The 21040-nt window shown below is 43.8% G+C and overlaps 1 protein-coding gene across 2 annotated transcripts in view; it reads left to right on the forward strand.

Moving 5' to 3' along the window:
• LAMA3 (laminin subunit alpha 3) overlaps window positions 1-21040 on the forward strand; it is a 933952-nt gene that overhangs the window by 376925 nt on the left and 535987 nt on the right. The gene's annotated exons all lie outside the window — the stretch shown is intronic.

The following is a 21040-nucleotide window of genomic DNA, read 5'->3' on the forward strand; positions in this document are numbered from 1 at the left end:
GCTCTGTAAAAGTTTAGATAGGTTTTCTAAAAACGTTACAGCGTCAAACACATCCCGAGATGACCGTCTGGTGAACAGGGGACTATTGAGACCCTGTCCCTGAAAACGCATCTGAAAGAAATCATTAGGACCCACATCGTGTAACAATCGTTCGATCAGCGTTTGCACAGCCTGATGTATAGCTATGATGCCATGATCTGAGGAGTGTAGGCGATCTAGGTTAACGAACCTAAACTCCTCATAGTGTTCTGTAGCGTTAAACCGCTCTACAACACGACTATACCGTCTCACACTTTCCATAAAAACTGGTTCTGAAGCCTCAGTTTGAGAATTACTGGTTGTTGGAGAGCTCCCAGGGGTGTGGTTAGATGTAGGTGTGTTTTTAGACCTTCTGGTAACGCAGAGTCTGGCTTTCTTTAACTTTTTTATTACCAGCTTGCGTTTTCTAGAGCTACCAAGCCACTCTGGCTTCTTATGGGCCCATCTGGTTTTTGGTAAACGACCCCCGCCGATCTGAACAATGTCTGGCTTGTTTACAAATGGTGACACTGACACTACACCGACTTCGGACGGGGCTCCTCCAGACTGCTTAAGGCTGAGACGGCTCGGACCGCCACCCCCAGACGGCCTGTAAAGACCAGCAGCACCTCCTAACTCTATATTTTGAGGTCTTATGGGTGCAGGGCTTGGGGGTTGACATGACCTCTGACTATTGAGCGCTCGTAAAACTCTTAGAGCTCTACTAAGCAGGTGCTGGGGCTTCTTTTCATATTTAGACCTATGGTCCCCTGTACTGGTAAATGTAGTTCTAACATTCCCCGGGTATGTACGCTCACCTAGTCATGACGGGATGTTACCCATGGCCACAATTGTTGAAGCGCAAGTTTGGGCCATTGTGTTTCTACACCGAGCCATCAGCTGTTTTAAAGCCTTTATGCTAGCTCTGGATGCCCCTCTATTACCGTCGTTCTTACATAGTTTTAAAGTTTTTAGACGGAGTTGGCATTTTAACTGTCTGAACGAATGATGGATTTCTTTAACGTAGTTGTCTAGAACTCTAGCCCGGCTTGAAAGGTTTGTTTCAAGGCCAGTACTTGTGACACTAGAGGGGTGATTGCCAACTCCCTGAGCATCCCCAGTTATAGGACAGCGGACGTTGTTATCACCCCCAATCACGGCTGAGGGATCAGAGCGGGACGTAAAAACAGGATTCCAGTGTGAACATCCAGGAGTTTGAGAGCCCTGATCATCGCTCGAGGGTGTTCCAAAACTCTGATTTTGCGTTCCGCTACACCCTATACTGCTGTCGGGGTATATTGATGATGATGGTGAAGACCATTGCGCACGGGCACTTGGCGCAGGACTGGTGGGGTCGTATGCCCCCGGGGGTGTATCGGGGGACATCAGACATGGGGATGCCGGGGCTTCAGAACTTTGGGTAGTACCAGCTAGAGCCTTAAGAAGCTCTATACAGTGGGAGTAGGGATCCTCTGCAGGGTGATCATTTTCCATGGAGGGGTCACATAACACAGCGGGGATAGTTGTACACCCTGGAGAGGTTAGGTCGAGGCCAGACACGCCGGTATTAGAACTCTGGGCCCTAGGGGGAGCCGGTTGTACCTTAACAAAATTTTTAAAAGACAGGTCTAGAGGCCCAGATTGTTGCTCAGGGTTCTGGAACTTCTTCCTACGATTCTTTAAGGACAGCCGATTTATTTTAGGGTTGCTGCACTGTTTTGGGGACCCTCCAGAGGCTTCACAAGGTGCAATCAGTTGGGCGCTTGGTGTTGTAAGAACGATAATGTCCGGATGGTCACACCCCAAACCCGGGATAGTTGTTGCAGAAGTGCCCGCTGTACTAGGTATTCCCTTTATGATGGATGATGTGGTGTCGTTATGAGTTGTACCTGGTCCAGGAGCGACGGATGTGGAGATGTTGCAGGGCGGGTCCCGGTGCTCGGGTTGGCTCACGAGTACCGATGACTTTGTGGGGTTTTGAACCGTCCCAGTGTAGACCTTTAAAGATGACATCCGCGGCTTAGGCTGAGGGCCGGCGTCTCCGGAGCTCTGGTGTGATGATTCTAGGACGTAAAGATAGCAAAATATAGATTAGGGCTAGTTAGAGCGGCTATACCTATGGGTCGGAAAGACGTTTAGACACACGCTGCACTGTATACACCAAACTCTACATTTTCTTAAACTCACCATGGTTTTTCCGGCTTGAGGGGCCCTTCTTAATGGGCGGGCCGTCCTTAGAACCAGGGGACTTCCTTTTGCGGGGCTGGCTTTTAAGCTTTGCATCCAAATTCCGGATCGCTTCATCCACAGGGACCCCTCGGGATAAAAAACATAAAAAATAATGTTACACATACAAGATAATACATAGACTATACGAACTCACTATGATGACCAAATATAGGTCTGATTGTAGGGCTTGTTAGGTTTTCAGAGAGGGTTACAAAAAGAACCCTAATATTTACCTGCAGTAACGTTAGCCTGTGACAAGGTGTTTGACCCATCTTGAACATGAAGGATTTGTTGGAGAGAGGCAAGCGCGCACCTGAGTTCTGCATCATAACCTATGCAAACACATGGGTGCCCATTAGAAGTAAAATAAAAAAATAACATTCCTGACAACGTCGTTCAGAACGACCAAGGGCCTGTAACTCACCTTGCTGCACGGTCTCCATTTGCACAGGGGGTTCCCCAGACTCTTGACAGTCCTGTGTACAAGAGAGACAGATTTACCTTTAAACATACCACAATTCATCTTCTACGTCCGAACCCTTCATAAAAGCACAACAAGGGTAGGACAAAAAGAAAAAAAAAAAAAATTTACAAATAAATTTAAAAAAAATAAAAAAATAATAATAAATAAATAAAAAAAATTATAAATAAAAAATTATTTTTTTTAAAAAAAAAATGTATCTATCAAGATTCAAATTGTTGAATCCCTATGTTCTGTAAGTATAAATACATATTGACAACTGTAAAACTTTTCTCAAAAACTATACACGGTTTAATAAACAAATTCCACATGGTGGCGCTCTTGCATAATACTACCTCTAGGACTGTCTCTATAAGACATAGACTGGAAAGTGGATCCTAGGATCCAGGCCTGGTTTTCACCTTAGCTGAACAAGGCTGTGAACCATGTGTGGGGGCGGAGCTCAGTCTAAACTCCTAGCTGAGCCAATTCCAACACCACACAGTCTTTGTTTTAAAAGAAAAAGAAAATGGCCGGATGTGGATGCAACATGTGTGAGGTCCTGGGTTTTTTCAAGGCAACAAAATCAGATCCAAAGCCATCCTGAACTAAGGTGAGTGGGCTGGGGTACTTGAGGGGTCTGAAAAGCTTTTAGCAGGGATAGTTATTTTTTAATCATTATTATTTTTTATTGATTTCAACATCTTTTATTTTTAATGTGTGTGATTTAAAAACAAACTTCTAGGCCCCAAGGGTCTCCTAAACCCCAGGGTCACACTTGCCATATATATTTTTATTTTATTTTTTATTTAAAAAGGCTGCCCCATGGAGACCTGGGGAGCTCTGGGCCTCCTGTTCAGGGCCCTCAAGGCCACACAGGCCTTATTTTTATTTAAAAAAAAATAAAAAAAAATGTTGCCCTAAGGGACCTTGGGGTCCCCAATCCCAAGGCCCCCAAAACGCTATTACTTTATTTTTCATTTATATATGTACGGGCCCTAGGGCCCAAGCGCGAGAGGTCAGGATCCCACCGAACCTGGCCTCCCGCCATTACTCCTTATTTTTTTTTTAAACGCATTTTAAAATGTTTAGTAATGGCGCCCACGCGCTATTACTAAACATTTTAAACTATTGCTGCACTTTGACGGCAAGCGACCGGCTCTCAGAGACCCCAGGGAACACCCCGAGGTCTCTGTGAGCCGGTCAGAAGGTTTAATTAGAGAGAATGCCGCGCTGAAACACGCGCGACATTCTCTCTAATTAAACCTTCAACGCGGCTCTCAGAAGCCGCTGGGGTGTTCCCCAGCGGCTTCTGAGAGCCGCTGTGTTAATGCAGACATGCGAGGTCTCCGAGGCTGTAGCCGCTCGGAGACCTCGTTATCAAGTTAGCAGATCTCTTCTCGGAGGCAGCGCAACCTCCGAGAAGAGATCTGCTAACTTGATAACGCTGTCTCCGGGCGTTTACAGCCTCGGGGATCGGCGTTATTAACACAGCAAAACTGCTCTCAGAGGCCGCTAGGACTCTGAGAACCGTTTTGCTAAGTTAATAACGCCGGTCTCTAGAGCGCAGGACGGCTCAGGGGACCCGCGTGATTAAATTAGCAAAACTGCTCTGAGAGACCTACGACCTCTGAGAGCAGTTTTGCGAAGTTAAATACGCGGGCCCCAGTGCGCAGGACGGCTCTGGGGCCCTCGTGATTAACTTAGCAAAACTGCTCTCAGAGACCTCGAGGTCTCTGGGAGCAGTTTTGCTAACTTAAATACACGGGCCCCAGAGCGCAGGACGGCTCTGGGGACCTGCATGATTAACTTTACAAAACTGCTCTCAGAGACCTCGAGGCCTCTGAGAACAGTTTTGCTAACTTAAATACGATGGCCCCCAGAGCGCAGGATGGCTCTGGGGAGCCCTTGATATGAACATTTCGGCGCGGCTCTCAAGAGGCATCGCAGTCTCTTGAGAGCCGCGCCGAAAAGTTCATATCATGGGCCCCCCCAGAGCGCTGGTTGACTCCTTGGAGCATAGTTATTAATTTTAGAGCTCTGCACCCCGAAACTCATGGCGCTGAGCTCTAAAATTAATAACTATGCCCCCCAAAAGCTCACCTCTTAAACATAAGACTGCCGCCATTAAATGTGTGAACACAGAATCCTGATATACATAGAACAATAAATACACCCCAAGGAAAAAAAAAAAAAAAAAATGAGTGCCCTGTACAAATTAGGCACTACCCCACACCCCGTGAAAATAAGTGCAGACCCTCAAAAAATACATGCCCTTACACAGCCCTTGAACATACAAGTACAACTTAAGCCCCGCCGCCATCCTGCAAAATGAGTGCAGATCATCAAAATACATACAAGTGCATAACACAAGAACCCATAAGTACAAATTAAACATGGCCATCAGCCCACAAAATAAGTGCAGACCCTCAAAAATATATGCCCATACACAGACCCTGAAATGGCAAGTACAAATTAAACCTTGGTGCAACCCTACAAAATAAGTGCAGACCCTCAAAAATACCGACAGATACATAGCCCCAGAACCTACAAGTACAAATTAAGCCACGTCGCCATCCCACAAAATGAGTGCAGATCATCAGAAACTCATGTAAATGCTCAACATAAGATTCATCCTGTACAAATTAGGCAGCACCATTACACCCCACAAAATAAGTGCGCTCACGCGAAAAAAAATACAAATACATAGCACACGAACCCCACAAATACCCATTAAAAGAACACCATCCCACAAAATGAGTGCAGATTTTCAAAAATACATGCCCATACACAGGTCCAGAACCAGCAGGTACAAGTTAAGCAGTACCAATACAATCCCCAAAATAATTGCGCCCCCATAAAAATACAGACAAATACATAGCACAAGACCCTACTAGTACCATTTAAACAAAATCACCCCACAAAGTAATTACAGTATCTCAAAAATACACTAATAGCAGCTTTTACATTTTTTATTTTTTATTTATTTTTTAAAAGCAGGCATTTTACATCTCTATGTATAGTTAAACAGATTGGTGCTAATGTCATTGTTAAACTTTAGTAAAACACATACACACATCACACTGTTACAGACCTCAAGTAGAAGATGTTCAGCATCACCAGTCTGAGCTCTGCCCTTCATGTTTCCAGCCATTATGTCCTGATGCGTCCCTGCTTGCCACAAATGTCAGTATGTAGTTCAGAAAAAAAGAGGCCTGTGAAGTTGGGGGGTTCTTATACTAGGATCACAGTGGTAATTATGCCTGGGCTCTGTGATTGGTGGGACTTGAAAATAGGCATCTGTTATAGGTTAGCAATACTTGTCCTTTGTTGTGTTTCAACTTTTAATTACTGGGTCTGTTTTATAATTTAACCCCACCTCTGTCACCCCTGGAAAGAATGTAAGCCCATCTCTGTTTTAGATTAGCCATGCCACAACAACCTCTGTTGTGTTTCAAACTTTTAATTACAGGGTCAGTTTCTAATTTAACCCCACCTCTGTCACCCCTGGAAAGAATGTAGGCCCATCTCTGTTTTAGATCAGCCATGCCCCTCAACCTCTGTTGTGTTTCAAACTTTTAATTACAGGGTCAGTTTCTAATTTAACCCCACCTCTGTCACCCCTGGAAAGAATGTAGGCCCATCTCTGTTTTAGATCAGCCATGCCCCTCAACCTCTGTTGTGTTTCAAACTTTTAATTACTGGGTCAGTTCTGGGACCCCCTGAAAGAATGCAGGCACATATCTGTTTTAGATTAGCCATGTCACAACAAACTCTGGGGTGTTTCAAACTTTTAATTACATGGTCAGTTTTCTAATTTAAACCATCTGTGACCCCCCTGAAAGAATGCAGGCACATCTCTGTTTTAGATCAGCCATGCCACAACAACCTCTGGGGTGTTTCAAACTTTTAATTACAGGGTCAGTTTCTAATTTAAACCATCTGGGAACCCATGAAAGAATGCAGGCCCACCTCTGTTTTAGATTTACCTCTCTATATTGATAGGCTGGCTCTAACATAAGCAGCATTTGACCATTCCCACTTTATTTATTTTTTGGATTAGCCAACAGTGTGGAGGTTTGACCAGCCCGCCCACTTTGCAGCCCTGTGCAGAGGCCCCTAACTGGCACTTGGGCATGAATGTCTGACATGTCCAGACCTGTCCCTCTCAGGCTCTGAAACCACTTGCACAACACTAAGTCATACTTTTTTTTTTTTACACAGCTCATAGGCCAAAACCCAGGGGCTAGGACCCAGACACAGGGCTAACATGGGACACCACGTGTTCACAAACCACGTGACACCCCCATGCACGTCACTTCCGGGGTGGGCTTTCTGGGACACCGGAAGTCCCAGCCACCGGATATGACGTCATTTCCGGGGGGCGGGACAACTGTCACTTTTAATATGGTGATTAAAGGTATCCCTTCCTACTACTGCCGTCTACCTATTAAATCGAGTTCTTGGTTGGAACATATATAGAATCTCCAAGGTTTTCCTTTATTTATTTGTGATCCATGAAGAGCTAGTCAATTGTGTATTAAAATGAAAAGGCCACATCATAGACAAATATTACCATAACACAAGCTTTCATCCTGAACTGTCTCTTGAAATAATCTAACTACTGTTGCCATTAAAACAACAAACTGTTCATAACTCAGCGAATGTGAGTGTATGTGTCATGCAGCTCCTCTTGCACTCTCAGTTGTGTACCTTGCCCATATTTTAGGTTTGGGCGTGGATGGCATTGGCATATAGTATGGAAAAATAAAAAAACGAATTACATTTGATATCTGCATAATGAGAGCACTGATATATGACGTATGCACCCTTTTCTTGGTCTTAGACGCACTCGTCTTCCACCAGTTCAGTTGTGGTTGAGAGAGCGCGCGACGGTGAAACGCCCTTATCAAATGGAAATCAAAAATATTTGCACTTGCATTTTACATGAAGAGTAGAGTGCTATTCTGCCTGATATTATGCGATTGCACTTACAGTGTGTCTTGACTGGTGTAACGAGTTTTTTACCCCAATGAAAACCGTGTATTTCAGGTCAGCTGTCTCCATTTGCGGTGTTATAAAGACGTGTAGGATTATGGTACAGAATTTGCATGACAGTAGTTTGTTTTGAATTCATTAATTTAAAAAAATATAATTACTGTTTTTGCTAAGGGTGTTTCTCAATAGATAAATATATTTGTTTGTGTATTTTGTTCTTTTTGTGTTTCTATGTATACTTACTTGAGTTTGAAGGATGAGCTAACCACGTATATGTGTCTTACGTGGCAAACCCCAGTCTAGTGATTTTGTTGCATGTTTTGTACAGGATGGTTTGTTGCTAGTTGCTTACAGGATGGTTTGTTTCTAGTTTCGAATAGGGTGGGATGTTGCTATTTTTGTAGAGGATTGGTAACTGCTAGCTTCGCATGCAATGGCTTGTTGTTAGTGTCGTACAGGACGGGCTGTTGTTTCCTACAAGATGAAATTCCAATTGAAACAAGCATCTGCAAAGCCAATAGGTATCGCCAATACCCGAGCTACTGGCTTTGTCAATGTGAAGGTCTTTAAGCCATGTTGTCTTGCAGTACATCTGCTGTTTAGCGTGACTAAAACAGGGGTGGCTCCTCCGCAATGGCGGAGGAGCATCGCCCCCAGACCCAAGAACTAGGAGATGAAAACTAAAACAGTAGATTAATACTGTTTTATTTTTCATCTGTTGGCTTAGCCAGCAGTGCAGGGAGGGGCGGGGCTGGGTCATGGGAGTGGGGAGGAGGAGAGAGTGCACCCAAGTGCACATGTGTGTTTGGCCACCCGTCTTAGGCCATAACATAAGGTTCTTCAGCCCAGCTGTGTTGACCAGCCAGGATGGAGAAACTGCACAGATCCCAGGTCAGTCCAAGCCACTCAGACGAATCCTGATGTGGCTCTCATGCTAGGTTTAACATGAAAGCAGCATTAGGATTGATTGGGGAGCCTCTGCTGGTGTCCTAGTGAATGCTGGGACACCAGAAGAAGAGTGCAAGGCTGCAGGAGGTAGCAAGGTGCAGCAACGATAAAGGTAAGTGTTTTTTGTTTTTTTAATGTTGTTTCCCCTGTTACCCACCCCCCATTGACATTTGCGTCAGCCGAGACTGGACTCAAAATTGTATTAAACTTAGCAAATTGCTCGAGTTGTAGTTTAAAAAGTGACAGCATCCCCCAGGATGTTTTGGATCAGAGAGCACTTAGCAAATAGAAATGTATTGGCATCAGGTGGGCGGTGCAATAGGCAAAGGAGGCGTTCTCTCTTCCCGAACTGTAAGCACTCGAGGAGAGCATACAAATAACTGTATAGACCATACAGAACGCCATGGAACCACAGAGAAGCTCTATAACAGGCAGCATAGTACTAAGCTGCGAAGGGAAGGGTGAAAGAGGTTTATTGCTGTCAGCACAAGAATGCCTTTCACATACAGAAAAAAAGACAGTAATTACAGGAAATATCAGCTTAATTGAACATGCACACTAAAAATGGAGTAACACTACACATCTACTGATAAACAGATCAGGGGAATATTTAATATGTTAACAGCACAAACTAAGTTTCCATCTTTGCATTCACAGATATTTGTTTGTTTAAGTTTACTTTTTTGTTTAAATATTGATCATTAGCGTTTTGTGTTTCCTGCTTTACTTGTCACTCGTATGTAAAATTGAGATCTAGTTAGTATCAGAAAGCAGCAGATGTTGCTGCCCTTGATGACTCGAAGTGGAAGCATCCATATGAACTAACAGTCTGAGTCCTTCCTATCACCACCCACACAAACTGAGGTTCATTGTGTACAGAACAACAATGGATTGGGATGTGGCCCGAGTGATTACCAGTGGCTGAGATTATTTCAAGCATTCCATCCATCACGGTTTTGTATACTTACTGTGTTGCTCTAAGTGGGATGGGTATGCCTAGACATGGGTCCTGTGCACAGTGTGTCTTTGTAGCCAAGCTGTACCCAGCTAATGAGCACATAACGAGGTTGGAACTGGTCCTGGGATGCTTGTGTTCCAGTTCCGGGTGGAGCTGGCTTGGCGGTTCGGGCAGGTCTGTTTCTGATGAAGCAGGGTCAGGACTGATTTGCAGTTATCTAGGTCTAAACTGACGTGGCATGGTGTGTAGACTAGCAATGGATTGGGATGCAGCCCTAAGTGATTACCAGTAGCTGAGACTAATTCAAGCATTTAATTACTTAATGTTTTGTATACTTACTGTATCACCCTAAGTGGGATGGGTATGCCCAGATGTGGGTCCCATGCAAACTGTATCACTGGAACCAAGCTGTACCTGGGTGATGCGCTCATAACTAGGGCGAAACTGGTCCTAGGTCGCTTGTGTTCTGTTTCAGGGCTGGACTGTTCCTGTTGGAGCAGGGTCAGTAGTGATTTGCATGTAGCTGGGTCCAAACTGAGGTGGCATGGTGTGCAGAATAACGATGGATTGGGATGCGGCCCCAAGTCATTACTAGTGGCTGAGATTAATTCAATAATTCCATCCATCACTGTTTTGTAGACATATTAGTTAGGGCTGTGACCTCCATCTCAATACTTTAGTCTGGGTGATCCATATAGTGTATTCCCTTGCAGTGATTAGTTCTATATATGTTTCATTATGCACAGTAAGGCCCTGATTTATACTTTTTTTGCACCTCATTAGCGTCATTTTTTGACGCAAAAATGGCACAAACTTACAAAATACAATTGTATTTTGTAAGTTTGCGCCGCTTTTGCGTAAAAAAATGACGCTAATGCAGCGCAAAAAAAGTATAAATCAGGGCCTAAGTGTTGTCCATAGTACCACGCCGTTCAAATCCATGCATTTTGTATTTTTTCATAGAGTGTAACTGCGATGTATATGGGTCAGTGGACAGTGTGTGTAGCCCTACTGGACAGTGCCGGTGTCGAGCAAACTATGCTGGCCTAACCTGCAATCAGTGTGCACCTGACTATTACAGCTATCCCACCTGCATGCTTAAGTACTCATTTATTTAACACTTTCAGTGGTTTTGAGGTTTTTGCCTTACATGGCTTCGGCACAATTATACTGCTTTATTGTATGCCTAAAGATAATAAGACTATTATACAGTTTGAAAACAAATGTTTACAGTTTCTCCGCATTGTGGTCTTTTTGACACCCTGCTACTGGGAGTCCCCACGTTTTCGGGCTATTTGTATATCACAAAGCATATGCCCAATATACTTGCTCCTGGAAAACACTTTACCACACAATTTCAGATTCAGAATTATAATATTAACTAAGGAGAAATTATAATTTATTGATCTTAAATGGCCAAATTAACCCAATTCTCTTGCTTGTGATCGCCACGCTGACTGGCTCACTAAATGTGCTAAAAAATGAAAATAGGAAATGTTGCTTGATTTTTATTTCTTCAGATTTTTTCAGGGAACCAGATTCGCAAACAAAATCAGAAATTGACACCTTTCTCCATGTTTCTTACTGAAATGCGAAGTGTCTTTTTTTACCTTATAGGGACAAAGAATAGTCGGTGATATGGTTAACATCTGAAATACCAGCTCCGAGTTTGTTAATCTCCTTAATAACGTTTATGCATTTTGGAGGAGTTTTAACACTTTTAGAACATGTAGGGCCATATGTACCAACGCATTTTCCCATAGACACAGAATGGGTAAAAAAAAGCTTTACTCGAAAATTGGAAATATTTTGTAAATAATTGTCTTTTGCGGGACGGAATGGTTGGCGTCGATACTGACGCTTTACAATATTGCATAGCGTTGCAATGCTGTCCCCTGTCAGCACACAGTCTCTGCAATGCCCTAATGCACTCTCCATGTGCACATAATTCCACCATTTACCTCATCCTGTGCATGCGTGCAGTACATAAAGTACAGAGTACACACATAACGTTAAAGAAATAAACATAGGTCAACAACATATGTGAATGATATACTTAAATGTCTATACAACATGATGTATAGAGTATATGTATGAGTTGGAAAGGAATGTACTTCAATGACTAAAAAACTGTACAGGGGTAGGCATAAAGCACACAAAGTAAAGTTCACTCATGCACTTCCCAAGCTTTGTGAATTTCTCCAATGTGCTGATTTGCATTAAGAATCTGTCGGAGTTTAGGATCTGAACGTAGGGTGGGTGGGATTTTTTATAATGTCTTCCTTAGCTGCAATGCACTGCATCCTGTAAATATAACGAATAACTTATTGAAGTGTTACATTAAGAAAAACAATGTAAACAGAAATATATTTAAATGAGGTGTGATATAGAACTATAGAGTTTTTTCAGAACTTTCTCATTTGCTATTAGGAGGGTGGAGATGCAGTTCATTTTGTTAGTCAAAATGATCTGTCCAAAAGAAACAGCCAATCACGAAAACGGGGACTGTTGAACGTTCAGGAGCAGCCAGCTCACCATTCCTCGGAAACGGATTGTCACGCATGTGCCATCTGGGTTGCCTACCACTGATGTGTCTGTAGCTGCATGTGACTGTTGGCCATGGGACAAATGATCTGACACAAGCTACACAGGGTTGTCGAAATAATGGCTGTACTTTTGTTATGTGGTTCCTATAAGGTTAGTAGGACTGAGTACATTGCAACAAGAACTTCAGAGTATAGAGACTTAGGGCCTGATTTAGAACTTGGCAGAAGTGTTACTCCGTCACCATGGTGACAGATATCCCATCCGCCGAAAACAAAATCCTGTGGAATAGAATGTGATTTAGATTTCAGTGGATGGGATATCTGTCACCATTGTGACTGAGTAGTCCATTCACCGAGTTGTAAATCAGGCCCTTAGTCTACATATATAATCAGTAACTGCTGGTTTGTTTCAGCTAGCTCACAGTACCACATCCAAGCCCATAAACTGACCAGGGAAATAGATGTCAACACCCTCAAACATGACACTCTAATTCCAAAGGAATCCGTGGAAACAGATCTAACCCTTTTATTTTGGTCACTCTTGCATGCCCAAGGTAAACACAAGAAAGATACAAAAATGCATTTTCAAAACAATTATTGAAATTATCATTGCATAAAAAACATGAGCTGTGATTATTACAAAGACGAGACATAGTACTGTAATCAGTATTGTTAGTATGGTAAAGCATATAAACAATTCAGCCTTGTTAATTGTTACTAATGTTGGCTCACTCCTATAAGTATCTAATATTATACTAAAGAGAGTATAGTGGGAGTACCCTTCTGCCAGATCAGTTGGGATAGTCTAACCCCCATACCTTGGTCTTCGATGTGAGAAAGCCAGTCTCAGTGTACAAGTTATCTTTCTTAGCAGAATTGAGGTTGAAGTCAGCAGGGCTGCATCTCAGTCACAGTTCAGAGTGGTTCCATGATCAGCTAATGTGAAGTGCATCTTCCAATGATTTAGCATTAATGCTGTTTATATAATAAACTCTCTTCCTTTTGTACTGTGACAGAGGTGCAGAACAGCCATTTTGGTTTGTCTATCAAAAACAGGTTGTCTCCTAACGAGCACAGAAAAGGAAAATAAAGTAATCAGGGACTGATTGTACGTCCCTGGACTGGATGTGCAGACTACAGTGCGACAATGCCTACTGAGAATAAAATGCGCAAGCAGCACATTCTCATGTCAGTAAGAATCTATGTGAAAGGTCACCATTAGAAAAAGATGTCAAGTTAAAAATATGAATCTAAAATGGAGACATAACGTGGGGCGTATCAAGAGTTATTATAAAAACTATGTTTACATACTTCAGTATTCTTCATGTGTGATTTGGCACAGGCTTGAGCACGCACAGACAGGTAATATGTTCAACTATGTTGTGAGTGTCACCTGAATCGGGTGGGTATGTGATAGTAACACTTGACACACATATCAGAGTGCCTTGTCTAAGAGGAGGGTTCACTCATTCTGGTCCATGTCATATTCATCAGTTAACCCTTTAAACCACTCCAATAACATATCACATTCCAAAGAAATTTGAGTTTTTTCATAAACCTCCGTACTCTTCCCTATGTAGTGCTGCACTCTCTGCCAGTCTCCATTTAACGATTTCATGCCAGTGTAATGCCAGCAGTGCAACCAGGGATTTCCAACCTGTTGTTATTAGTCATTTAGACAATAGTAGGGCTATGTATGTGAACTGTGTTGTTATTTTGTTTTTTGGGGATCGGGGTATAGGTCCATTATACAGGTGTCTGGTTGTTGTCATTGGGGATGCCCTTTTAGGCTCGCAAGAGATTGTCCAATGTCTGTCCAATACCCAGACAATGCCTGACAGCTCCATAGCATGTGTATGAAATCTGCATCTACCTGTGGCAGCAGGGACACTCCACTGCAGCCCCAGGAAACATTTTTTTAATTCTACGCGGAGTGAGATATGATCTGTGTATTATAGAGCAGTGCATAAACTTACATCTAGAGTTGAGGGAAACCTTCCTTGCAGACTCAAGCAGAAAGCCCCATTCATTTTCTTTGAAGTTTTGGGTTAAATCTGTCTCCCATTTGATTTGTATGTTCTCCAGAGGGAACCCCAAATGTGCCTGTAGTCCCGGATAAAACCAGCGTACCAAATGCCTGCCATGCCCCATCGTGTCTAGAGCCTGCAAGAGTTCAAAAGCCTTGGGTTCCCTGCCATGTGGTGCCCAGTATTGCCTAACATAATGTAATATACTTGTGTGTGTTAAGAATAAGGTGTTGAGTCACCCGTGCTTATGTGCAGAATCTGCATGTGACATTAATATTCCGTCCGAGAACAATGCATAGAGTGTCGGTGTTTCTCCCTATTTGCTTAAGTGTCTCGCAGTTAGTCTTCACCGGGCTAACAGGAGCTTGCACAACGGTACATTTGGTGCATTTGGGGTAGACTTTCGCACATAGATCAAAGCCATTCGCCAGTACGCCAAAGTCACACGTAGCAGCAGAGAGGTAGCATAGGGTGCAATTGCTCCCGGACAGAGCAATCTGTGTAACTAGCCGTGGTTTAGTTGATTTTTTGTATAGCCAATTTCTTTCAGTTTGTGGCCAGCCAGCCAATACACTAGCCACTGCAGTTGCCCCGCAATGCAAAATGCTTTGAGATCTGAGGCACCCATACCACCCCTCGCCATGGGTAGCAGAAGCTTTGCCAGGCTTATTCGGCGACGGCCTCTTCCACACGTCTGTTCTAGCAATAGTGTATTCAACAATCAGAATACCCAAGCTGGTACCACTACAGGTAAATTTACAAAGTAGTACAATAATCTAGAGAGGAGGACCATTTTGGCTGAAGCTAACTGGCCGGCCTTCAAAATGGGTGGCGTGATCCAAAAGCCAATCAAGGGTTTAAGTGAATTAATTGCACATATGAGGTTGCCTTCTATTAGATCTTGTGGTTTTCTATACATATGGACTCCCAAGTATCGAAATGCTTGGGGTGCCACAGAAATTGTGGTGGATCCAAATACAAGTGGCGATTAAACCTGGGCGTCCGAAAAAGAGAAAACACAAGATTTGGCTGCATTATCCTGTAGGCCCGATAGCCGTGCAAAGTCAGAAAGTATTCGGGCAATACCTGTAAGGTCCCCATGTAGGTCACGTAAATATAGAATCATGCCATCTACATAAATGGAGACAATATCATGTGTGTCATCTATTGGACTCCCCCAGGTCATTGCCCCCTGTAATATTTGTGTGATGGGTTCTATCAACAGGACAAACAGTAGAGGTTAAAAGGGGCAGCCCTGGGGTACCTCTGAAGATCTTGTAGGGTGCTGAAATACGTGATCCCGTTTTTGCTCTTGAATATAAAAGTTTCACTCACTTAATGTAGTTTGCCGGAATGCCATAGTGGGCTAGCACTAGCATAAAATCCCAATTTAGTGTGTCCAATATCCAGACAGGCAACCTGCATAGAGGTAGTGTACGCTGGCTCTATTGTGTGGAATAGTCGGAGTAAATTTAATGAAGTGTTACATTTGGGGAAAAAGCTGTACTGGCCTGTGTGGAGCAGGCATGGAACCAAAGAGGGCAGGCGGCGTGCTAATATTTTACTCAAGATTTTATATTCCATATTTAGTAAAGATAAGGATCTCTATGAAGATAATTCTACGGGTGGTTTATCCGGCTTCAGTAAAGATGTAACTATTGCTTGTCTAGTTGTGGGGGGAAGACTTCCTTCCTGCAGGGACTCTGTATAAAGCTTTTCTAGTTGTGGGGCCAATTTATTCACATATGTGGAATACAATTAAACGGGAACGCCATCTGAGCCAGCCATTTTATTGTGGGTCATGTCCTTAATGGCCCCCCTGAGGTCCCCTACTGTGTGAGGCAGCTCCCAATGTCTCTCTTTCGGCTGCTGGCACCATAGGTGATTGTAATTTATTCAGGTAGGAGGGGATTGCCGCTGCAGGTAGGGGTGCAGTGGCGGTGTAAAGTTCTGTGTAGAAGTCTCGAAATACCGTATTGATTTCTAGCTGTGTTGCCATCGAACCGGTGTCTGGGAATTAATTGACAGGATAAGAGTAGGGGACTGAGCGTGCAGAAATAGTCGCTATAACAGGGTTTCGGATTCGCCAGCCTTAGAATGAGTTGTTTATAGATAGATTCTATGATCTATTAGTCTGAGGTGTTCTAAGCACTCCGCATGCGCTATCCTCTCATTTTGCAGTCGTGTTAGGTCTACTTCCCGCCTTGCCTCTTTCTGCTCTATCGGGGTCATATTTTGCTCGATTTTCTCAAGTGCCTTTAGAGTTTCCTGGCGTACTCCCACTGGTGTGTTAATAGAAATGCCTTGTATTACCAGTTTAAATGCCGCCCACTCTAGTAGTGGCGTAGTGGCCGTCCCTCTGTTTTCAGCAAAATAGGGATCTATGGGGGTATCTATGGAGTTGCAGAAGGCTGCATCTTCCAGGAGTGAGGGCTGAACCCTCCAGGTGGGTATAGGTGTAAGAACCCAGCCCCAACCCAGTGTAATTTCTAAGGGGTTATGATCTGCGAGTGTTTAGGCTACATGTGAGGCATGAGTAATGTTAGTCTGAAGCTGTGGGGAACTGAGAAATATATCCAGTTGGGAGTGCAACACGTGTTGGTATGAGTAAAAGGAATAGTCACAGAAACCCTCATTGCGGGACTGCCAAGGATCTAGCAAAGGCCATTCCGACATCCATTGTTGGAGGGATTTGGCTTTTCTTCTAGGAGCTGCACTGGTTAGAAGGGGGCTGAGCGATCTAAGGATATATTTAAAACAGCATTAAAGTCTCCTCCTAAATCCCAGGGACAGTGCGTCCAGTCTGTCAAGACAGCTGTGTGTTGGTCCCAATATTTATCTTGTTCTGCATTAGGCACATAAATGCAGCCGAGTACTATGGGTGTGCCATCTAATTTTCCTTTTACAAGCACATGTCAGCCTTGCTCAGGGATTCGAGTCTCTAGAGCATTAAAGGAAAGTTGTCCTCGCCATTTCCTACAGAGTCTTTGGGCCTCTATGTTCGTGAGGTGAGTTTCTTGCAAATAAACAATATGTGCTTGCCTCCTATGCAATTGAGCAAGTTTTCTGGTGCTTATGAAGTGTGCCTAGGCCCCACATGTTGCAGGTGAGTATATTATGTGAATTTAATACCGTAGCCATAACATTTGGAGTATAATACATGTGGTGCTGCCTGCCCTATACCCCGCCTAGAATGCATAATAAACAGTGTGGGTGACTGGAATTTCCTGTTAAACTTAACTTCCTAATACTCTGTCCAGCACAACAATGTTGTTCAGCCAAACTGTATAATAAACCTTTGTGTTATGGTTAACAAAGAACTAGTGCCTTCGCAAATGGGGTGGTCGTGAGCCTTCAGTGGAGTAAACATTGCAGCATTACAATCTAGGAAAGAAGGTGGTCCGTCAGGGCCCGGAACCTCCAGTCTGTATACATCTCAAAAACTCAGCAGAAACAAATACTAGAATGGGCAGTATGTACCCTGCGATACCTTCAATGTTACAACACAGTTCAATTACTGCTATACAAGCACGTCCTCCAGCCACAATATTGTACTTGTCTAATGTAGCAGTGGTTGACCACTGACTGGGTCAGCCTGCCAGTGTCTAATAGCTGATTATAAGTCATGAGCAGTCTGTGAAGTAATGGATGGAAAAAGGGCCATAATACCAATTGAATCAGTGTCTGAATCACTACTTTGTGATGTGTTGGAACTAGTGGGTATAATTTTTGACCAGATACCTATTTAATCGCCTCCAGTTGGCCTGCCAATGTTTGCTGTGGATTGGGTGTTCCATTGTGTGTTTTATGGGTCACAGCTGCTCATTGTCGACATCGCAGTTTTCTCTGTGGTTTCGAAGAGGTGAGGTTCTTAGGGTCAGTATCGCACTCTGATAGACAATTCTGTTCCAACCATTCACGTGTAGCCTCAGGAGTTTCAAAGAAATGTTGGTTATGAACTATTTTGAGAGTTGCCGTGAACAAGAGGGCATATGTAGGTCAGCCAGTCACAAGCTTCATTTAATATTCTAAAAGGAGGAGCGACAGAGCTGAAAGGCAATGGTATAATCTGAAAACAGTGAGATCCTTGCATTGTCTAAGAGTATTGTTGCTTTCTCACAGGCAGCCTTTAGTAGTACATCGCAGTCTTTAAAGTTTAGTATTTTGGCGACTATGGGACTTGGCTGTGTTCCTGGGATTGTTTTTTTGGTTGAGACCCTGTGGGCCCGCTCCACTACGAAGAGGCCTGACAGGCCCGTAGGGGCCATGGCTGCTGGATCCAATGTTCTATATACTGCGTTACCTAAGGTCCCTCTATTCCTTCTGGGATTCCAACAATACTGATATTGTTTCTATGGACCAAACCTTCCGCGTCCTCCGTGCGGTCCTGGAGAACCTCCACCTATCCAGTCAATTTGGTGATTTGCGCTGTGTGGTCCTTGTTGTCTGGTATTGGGGAGGCGATGGATTTGTTGATCTTGACTTCCTCCACTAGCTTCTGATGCTCATCCTTGAGTAAACTGACATCTGTGGTGGTAACACCCAGTTGTTGCTCCAAGGCAAGGGATGAGTTGTGTATTTCCTTCAGGATAAGGCACTGTTTATCCTGGGGGGGTTGCCTGTTCCATGGGCAGAATGCGGTCTTCTGAGGTGCTGGAAGCGGAGCAACTCTGAGGGCAACAAGCAAGATCGGGCACGGGAGCTCTGTCCACTACTTTTAGTTTTGGTTCATTCCATCGTGGCCAATGGCAGCGCCGGTACCATGCCGTTACTACGCTAATGACAATAAGAGTCAGCAGACCCTAGAATGCGCTAGATCAACTGGACTGTATCTTTGTATATCTTTATATGTCTATGGGCTATACTGTAAGTGATCCCTACTAGATATGAAGGCTGTGCCCACTTTGTCTGTCCACTATGTAGTTGCTTTGCTCTCCAGTGAGTATCTCCAAGGTAATAATCATACACCAATATTGATCTCAACTCCAGTCTCAATGATTTACCTTAAGAGTTATACAGGTCTCATAGGTATTGCCAGTCATCAACTCAGATGGTTTAGGAGCTAGAGTGGACAGTCCTAGAGGGGGTCTGCACAAAGTACAGCATGTGGGAGGTAGGACCCGTGTCACACGCAATGTCCCAGCTCCAAGTTAGGAGAATTGTATGGGTGTCTGAGTTCAACGCGGGTATTAGTGGCACCGTCAATTAATGGCATCCCCTGTGACTGTGAGTCCTGAAAATAAGGGACTGTACTTCAGGGCAAGGTGGGTCCATGAGCCCGGCCAGCTATCAGCATTATGCCTTTTTAAGGGCCCTTCCATTTGTGCCAGCTAAGAATAGTGTAAGTGGTATTCAGGGCGGGCGACACTCAGATGAGGAGAGGCGCGAGCCAGGTGGGCCTCCAGTTCCAAAGCGGCCCAGCACACGGCCCAGAAGGCCCGCCTGCTCCCACTCACCTCTGGCCTCACAGTCACACACCACCCTCCATACAGCCCACCTCAGCTCACTTCACCTCTCAAATGTTGAGCCAGGTACCAGTGCCGCCTCTCCCGACATCCTCCAGCACCACCACCCATAGGAGTCTCACCACTTACTGTGGTAGATTAGGTCTGTGCTGTAGTAACAACCGTATCAGTGCGGCAAAAGCTTGCAGCCTAACGGACATGCGGCCTGGAGGTGCATTGGCACAACACACCGCTCCAGTCAGCTTCATGCATCGTCACCATCCCCCAGACCACTGTCAGCCTTATTGAGTGGGTAAATTGCTTCCAGGCTGGTGATTCCTTCCACCAAGCACAGGATATATCATGATTACAGCGATCTGTGCCAGGAGCATCACCTCTACGCGTCCGCCATCCCGGATGGCTAGCCACACTCCGAATACCATTGCCTTTATGGAGTAATACCACCCTACACCATGGCAACCTACAATGGAACTGCTTATTGTAAGTGATCATAGAACGTCTGTAAGGCTCTGGCCTTGTTCAGCACTCCCTTGCCACCCAGCTAGGTTTGTGCTATGCCACCACATAAATACATATGCAGTCATAGGTAGAAAAATAATGTCATTTATGGATTCTCTCTAACAACTTAGGTAACATTATGGATAAGTACTTGAATGCTGTTAAGAAATGATTGCCACCCCACCTACAAGTCCTAACAACAACAAGCATTTTTATTTTATCAAGCTACATTCATTCTCTGAAAGAAACATTTAGGAGTCTTTATCATTAAATAGAAAACACACTCTGCTATCTTCTTCAGGAGTGGTCACTGGTTGTTTCCACTAACCCCACATTTTATATGGCTTCCTCAAAGTCCTCTCTCCCTTTAACATTCCTAGAAGCTCTTTCCAGTGCAGCTGTATTTCACCTATCTCATATTCACTACTGGATTTAAATCTTACTAGTTGATTTCCAGTTTCTTAGCGCTATGTGTTTTTCAATTCACCTAACTCATATTAACTACTGGATTTTAATCTTACTAGCTGATTTCCAGTTTCTTAGTGCTGTGTGCTTTCCAAACCTGCAGATCATGTCAATTCACAGTGCTGTAGGCAAGAAACCTATAGACTACATGTAGTTTTTAGTGACCTTACGATTCATCTTGTGTGTAAAATTAGTAATCAGGTTTTTCCCTTGGTGTTCCTTCTATATGTGGACAGTTTAACAACCCATGTGAACATAATTTTTAAGTTTAGATGTAGGACATATAGTATAAAGAAAACCTTTGCATGTGGTCTTGTATTCCACCACACTCTGATCTTTCAGTTTTAAATCCTGACAGCACCTTTTGCTATAGAGGTTTGAAAAATCTGAATTGATCATCAGAACATTTATGACTCAGAAAATATTTC

The sequence above is a fragment of the Pleurodeles waltl genome, chromosome 2_2, assembly GCF_031143425.1.
Source record: "Pleurodeles waltl isolate 20211129_DDA chromosome 2_2, aPleWal1.hap1.20221129, whole genome shotgun sequence".
Classification (NCBI taxonomy): Eukaryota; Metazoa; Chordata; class Amphibia; order Caudata; family Salamandridae; genus Pleurodeles; species Pleurodeles waltl.